Source organism: Hyperolius riggenbachi, chromosome 8, assembly GCF_040937935.1.
Source record: "Hyperolius riggenbachi isolate aHypRig1 chromosome 8, aHypRig1.pri, whole genome shotgun sequence".
Taxonomy (NCBI): Eukaryota; Metazoa; Chordata; class Amphibia; order Anura; family Hyperoliidae; genus Hyperolius; species Hyperolius riggenbachi.
The window spans coordinates 225,368,203-225,374,986 of NC_090653.1; positions in this window are offsets into that span (position 1 = coordinate 225,368,203).

Consider the following 6,784-nt stretch of genomic DNA (forward strand, 5'->3'; position numbering starts at 1 on the left):
CCAGTTTCCTCCCGCAGCTTACTCCAGTCCCAGCATCATAATATGGGTGGCAGCTTACTCACAAACGTATGCAAATTGTATGCTGCTTGGAATTCAGCCAATTAAAATTGACAAGAAGTTCATGTGCTTGGCCTAGTTCATACATCTTGCATTAAATTATGTTCTCCCCATGTCTGTGTGGGTTTCCTCCGGGCACTTAGATTTCCCCCCACATACCAAAAACATGCAGATAAGTTAATTGGCTTCCCTCTAAAGTGGATTTAGATTACAATGGAAATATGGCTATGGTAAGGATTAGATTGTGAGCTCCTCTGAGGAACGGTTAGTGACAAGACTATACAGTGGCTTGCAAAAGTATTCGGCCCCCTTGAAGTTTTCCACATTTTGTCACATTACTGCCACAAACATGAATCAATGTTATTGGAATTCCATGTGAAAGACCAATACAAAGTGGTGTACACGTGAGAAGTGGATCGAAAATCATACATCATTCCAAACATTTTTTACAAATAAATAACTGCAAAGTGGGGTGTGCGTAATTATTCAGCCCCCTGAGTCAATACTTTGTAGAACCACCTTTTGCAGCAATTACAGCTGCCAGTCTTTTAGGGTATGTCTCTACCAGCTTTGCACATCTAGAGACTGAAATCCGTGCCCATTCTTCTTTGCAAAACAGCTCCAGCTCAGGCAGATTATATGGACAGCGTTTGTGAACAGCAGTTTTCAGATCTTGCCACAGATTTTCGATTGGATTTAGATCTGGACTTTGACTGGGCCATTCTAGCACATAGATATGTTTTGTTTTAAACCATTCCATTGTTGCCCTGGCTTTATGTTTAGGGTAATTGTCCTGCTGGAGAGTGAACCTCCGCCCCAGTCTCAAGTCTTTTGCAGTCTCCAAGAGGTTTGCTTCCAAGTTTTCCCTGTATTTGGCTCCATCCATCTTCCCATCAACTCTGACCAGCTTCCCTGTCCCTGCTGAAGAGAAGCACCCCCCGAGCATGATGCTGCCACCACCATATTTGACAGTGGGGATGGTGTGTTCAGAGTGATGTGCAGTGTTAGTTTTCTGCAACACATAGCGTTTTGCATTTTGGCCAAAAAGTTCCATTTTGGTCTCATGACCAGAGTATCTTCTTCCACATGGTTGCTGTGTCCCCCACATGGCTTGTGGCAAACTGCAAACGGGACTTCTTATGCTTTTCTGTTAACAATGTCTTTCTTCTTGCCACTCTTCCATAAAGGCCAACTTTGTACAGTGCATGACTAATAGTTGTCCTATGGACAGATTCCCCTACCTGAGCTGTAGATCTCTGCAGCTCGTCCAGAGTCACCATGGGCCTCTTGACTGCATTTCTGATCAGTGCTCTCCTTATTCGGCCTGTGAGTTTAGGTGGATGGCCTTGTCTTGATAGGTGTACAGTTTTGCCATACTCCTTCCATTTCTGAATGATCGCTTGAACAGTGCTCCATGGGATGTTCCCCTTCCCCTAACACCCCCTCTGGCGACCTCCCGACCACCTCCACCCACCTGGGGATGATGCAGGGGCCACGATGGTGCCTCGCAGGCTGCTGGAGGATCGGGAGGTAGCGTGCTGCGGGGTGAGGATTGCTTGCCCGGGGAATCAATCACTGCTGCCAGGGGAGCCGGGGACGCCGCTCTGGAGCCAGGGGACGCCGCACGCACCACGCAGCCCCGCACCACGCCGCCTCCACGCTGCATAGCTTCCGCCTCTACTGCCGGGGACCACACGGAGAGGGGCAGAGGCGGCTCCACACTGCCCTCGGACGCTCTTGATTTTCGGGGGCTGCCGCCTGGGAAGAAGCCGCCACGTGCTCCCGCCGCCACCACGTACTCCCGCCGCCACCACTAACCGTAACAGGACCGCCGCCGGAGACCTCCCTCAGAGACCTCCCCATCACCGGACGTCTGCAGCCAGGACTGCTGGGGTTGCCGGTCCCCCTCCACCACGGGTCGCCCAGGGGCCTAGGGACCAGCAAGGGCACATGGGACACCCGCCACGTGCAGAGGAGGCCTGACTGGAGCGGCTCCCCCGGTCACCAGGAGAACGACCACGACCAGGCTGCCACCGTGTTGATGGAGGGCCTGTTGCTGCTCCTCGCAGCCACACAGAAGGTATGCTGCCCCTGGCCTGTCCACCTCTGCTGCCTAGCCAGGGTGCCCCCTTCCCGGCCCTATGTCCACAAATGCGGCCCAGCCGAGCTGCCCCTTGGCCTCATGTCCACCAGCCTTGGTGGCCCCAGGCCCCACGTCCACCACTGCTGTCCACCACTGCTGCCCAGCAAAGGTGCCCCCTGGCACCACAGGGCCCCACTGTGTCTGCACCCTCATCAACCAGCCGTGCGGATCCTGAAATTAGGAGCGATTCTCCTCGAGCAACCTGGCTCAAGTGATCCCTGCTGGCCGCCTCCATCATGATCCCCCCCCCCCAGCATCCTCTCTACTTTTCGCGGACATTCGGTAGCACCTGTCTAGTTGGGAGCACGTCGCTGTGTAGCGTCCAGTGCCGAAAATGGCAGCGCTCATATCAGCTCTGAGGCTGCTCCTCCAGTCCCACTCTTTTTCTGTTCCCGCTATCAGTGTATGTCTTGCTATGCTATGTTTGTATTACGTTAATTGTACGTGTATGCTGTAATGCTCTGTTTGTATTATGTTACTGTATGTGTATGCTGTAATGCTCTGTTTTTGCTTTGATTTTGCTTTTGTTATACATATATACCATGCTTAATTGTATATGACGCTCTGCTTAAATGTATGTACAAACTGTAATGTTGTCCTATGTATGCTTGTCCATGCTTAACTGTGCTATTTTCTTGTTTTTCACCAACGACCCTGTATGCTCCAAAACCAATTCCGGGTACAATCCACCGTTGTACTTGGCGAAATAAATTCTGATTCTGATGTTCAATGCTTTGGAAATCTTTTTGTAGCCTAAGCCTGCTTTAAATTTCTCAATAACTTGATCCCTGACCTGTCTTGTGTGTTCTTTGGACTTCATGGTGTTGTTGCTCCTAATATTCTCTTAGACAACCTCTGAGGCAGTCACAGAGCAGCTGTATTTGTACTGACATTAGATTACACACAGGTGCACTCTATTTAGTCATTAGCACTCATCAGGCAATGTCTATAGGCAACTGACTGCACTCAGATCAAAGGGGGCCGAATAATTACGCACACCCCACTTTGCAGTTATTTATTTGTAAAACATGTTTGGAATCATGTATGATTTTTGTTCCACGTCTCATGTGTACACCACTTTGTGTTGGTCTTTCATGTGGAATTCCAATAAAATTGATTCATGTTTGTGGCAGTAATGTGACAAAATGTGGAAAACTTCAAGGGGGCCGAATACTTTTGCAACCCACTGTATGTACTCTGTAAAGCGTTGTGGAAGATGTTGGTGCTATATAAATACTTAAAGCAAACCTGAAGCGAAAAAAAATTATGATATAATGAATTGTATGTGTAGTACGGATAGTGAATAGAGCATTAGTAGTGAAGAAAAGAGTCTCATATTTTTATTTTCAGTTATATATCTTTTTTTTATAATATTATATCATTCTGTCACAGTTGCAGTTTAGAAACCACACTCTGTCTTTTGAGCTATAAAACAAAGCAAAAGTAATGACCCCTTGAACTGTCCTGCAGTAAAACTTTATCTCAAGCTGTCTCTCACTGTTTCTTGGCTGTTTGAGTGCTTCAGAAAACAGGACTGTATTCCACCCAGTGGGTCGAATCACTCAGAGAAACTCTTTTGCATAGACATAGGACTATGGTGGGGACTAGATTGTGAGCACCTCTGAGGGACAGTTAGTGACAAGACAATATACTCTGTACAGCGCTGTATAATATGTCGGCGCTATATAAATAAATAAATGGAAGTTTTATAACACTTCCTGCACTGAAAAACAATATGAGACTCTTTTCTTTGCTGCTAATGTTCTATTCCCTAGCTGTACTACACATACGATTTTTTATCACATACGTTTATTTTTGCTTTAGGTTTGCTTTAATAATAATAAGTGGTGAGATTACAGCCATTCAATTCCTGTCAAGGGCAGCATCTGTGGTGCAAAATGTTTACAACGTATCACGGTAGTCCTGAATTTATTGCTAATGTTCTTCACTGCAGGTGCCGCCAGTGACTGCGGTCACATGACTGCTATTTCAGTAACCCTTCCGTTCTCATCTCTGTTATCTGATATGACACAGGTTTCTGTTGCACATTTTGCCACAGAAGTTGTGAAAATCACACCATCCTGGTTTGCTAAATCACAGAATCTCTGGCTCTCTCCAGCATTAATATATCACATTCTGATTTTGTATTGAGCAGGTTTATGATGTGTTTGCGTTAGTAAGCGGCAGGAGCTGATGAGCGATGGCAGGATGACACACGGGCTCCGGAGTGAATAAAGATACTGCAGACAGGATGCATGGAGAAAGGACATTCACTGCTCTCCTTTGTCCCTTCTCCCATACCCATTTTTGTGCGGCAGCCATGGGGACAGGGAGCCTGCTAATGCATAGTAATGAACAAGCCCACTTTACCCTTTTGTCACACAGTAATCTCATATAAATTGTGTTTTATAAAGCCAGAGAGAGAACTCTGCAGCAGCTAATAACAGGTAATAATAGCAGAAGTGAATTCTCCTGTAAGCATGTTTTACTTTATTTAATAAAGTATAGATTTTTCCTGAAGGAAATGATCTATAGAGTGGAAAAAATATGTGCATTTATGAGCCAAAAAGCCGGCCCCACAACACTGACCACTGTCTTGACTGATTACTAAGGTCCAGATGGTGAGAAATGTCAGGTAAATGTAGAAGACTTTTCAGCTGCATTCACACAGGGGCTTTGTGGTGCAGTGCATCGGACAATATAATTGCATTGCAAACGCAATGCAATTATGATGTAGTCATTTGGCTCCACCCACAACATGCCATGGTCACGCCCACTTTTTGCCGCATCAAGCTGTGCATGATGCTTTTTTCAGTGTTGGAGCCATGCACATTTTTTGCCGCAGTGCACTTCGCGCACAGACATGAGGGTGGGGTGGCTAGTGGGCGGGCACAGCAACCAGTGCAACCCACAATGCAACTTTTAGCCTCTGTTGTGATCTTGTTTTTACAAGGTACCCAAGACCCCAGTGTGAACAGCCAATGCTCTCAGAATACACAGTGTTCAATCAACTTCTAACTTGTTCAAGGCCTTTTAGGCTGCAGTGGTGGCAATGTACTCTCCCCTGAAGTCTAACCCTATTCTTCATTGATTACAGGTTGGGGCCAATGATGCAGTGCATTATTCACTTAGGTTCAAACAGATCTCTAGCAGAAAGGTGATCAGAATTGATTATATTCACATCCACATATCTTTATATTGTCCAGTGCAATGCAAAAGTAAGAAAAACATGAAACTTCAAATTCAGCAAAAACATTCCAACACATTTCGTGGCCAAGGACCAGCTTCATCAGGAGACCAGACATTGATCGAAGAAGAAGTATACGATAAGTAAGAGCTAGAAACATTAATAAAAGCATCATTGGAGTGGCAAATGGGGAATAAACCAGACCAGGGGCAGGTGGATAGAAGGCTGTTCCTGTACCGCAAGTGTGACAGCATGCCCAAAATCCCTGACAAGTAGCTTGTCGGCAGCTTACAAGGGGAAGGGGTGTCCTTTGCAGTAGAGGCACTCCAGCAAAACATCCCCTCTGGTTAGGAACGCCCTTTCCCCTGCTCTCAGTGGCCTAGCTCTGCCTCTCCTCCGCCCATTCCCCGCCTCTCCACCACCCCTCCACCGCCTCTCTGTGTCTGTGCTTCCGGAGAAAGAGCCCAGAGCACTCTCTGCAGCGCTGTAGCCATTTATTTTCTCGTAACAAATGGAAACAATGATTGCGAGGTGAAGGAGCTGCGAGGAGCAGCAGAAAACTGCTCTACCTGATCCGACTCACCTCCACCAATGAAATCTTTATAATATGCGTGATTAGGGGTGTGCCAGGGTGGGGTTAGGGGTGTAGAAGGGGTGTGGCTTACGTGTCCCTCTTTTTTATTTCAAAAAGTTGGGAGGTATCGGTAGTATGCTTTTTGGTATGGTACCGACTTCGATTGGTGGATCCAAGATTATGTTAATTCTGGGTGTTCAGGCCTTTAACCCATGCACTTCCTGCAGGCAAAGTTGCAATGAGAGAGGGGCAGACTCTGCTATCTGATCCAGTACCTGCCCTCTCATTAGAGGAAAAAATAAGTCTGCAATATGAGGAGATATCATAAAGTGAGTATGGGGCTATTTGCCAGGCATGCCAGGAAGAGGAGCTGTTATGTATTGCCCCCTCTACAGCAGAAGGTATTTACAGCTGTCTGTATTTCCTATGCAGTTTCAAGCCCCTGCTTTTAATTTTAAAGGGAGGTTCTGTAAAAGCCTTCGGGCGTGGACTTTTGGACAAATTGTGATTATTCGTCACTGACGGGATGCTGAACTGCTCCACAAGCATGCAGTTTAGCCGTCTGTCTGAAAGAGCCCTTACTGGTAAATGAAGGTTGTATAAAAACAGAATTTCCTACATTTCAGACAGTCAGAGGAACCAACTAACAGTCATTTTCACATGTAACAAGGAAGTAAAATGCAGAAACTCACACTTCCTGTGACCAGATCTAAAAGTCTGAGATTTCTAACATATATACAGAAATGTAAGCCTCATACGCATGTACCAGGCATGTCGCCCAGCGGTTCTTGGGATCAGATCCCTCGGCGACACTGTAGTGCTG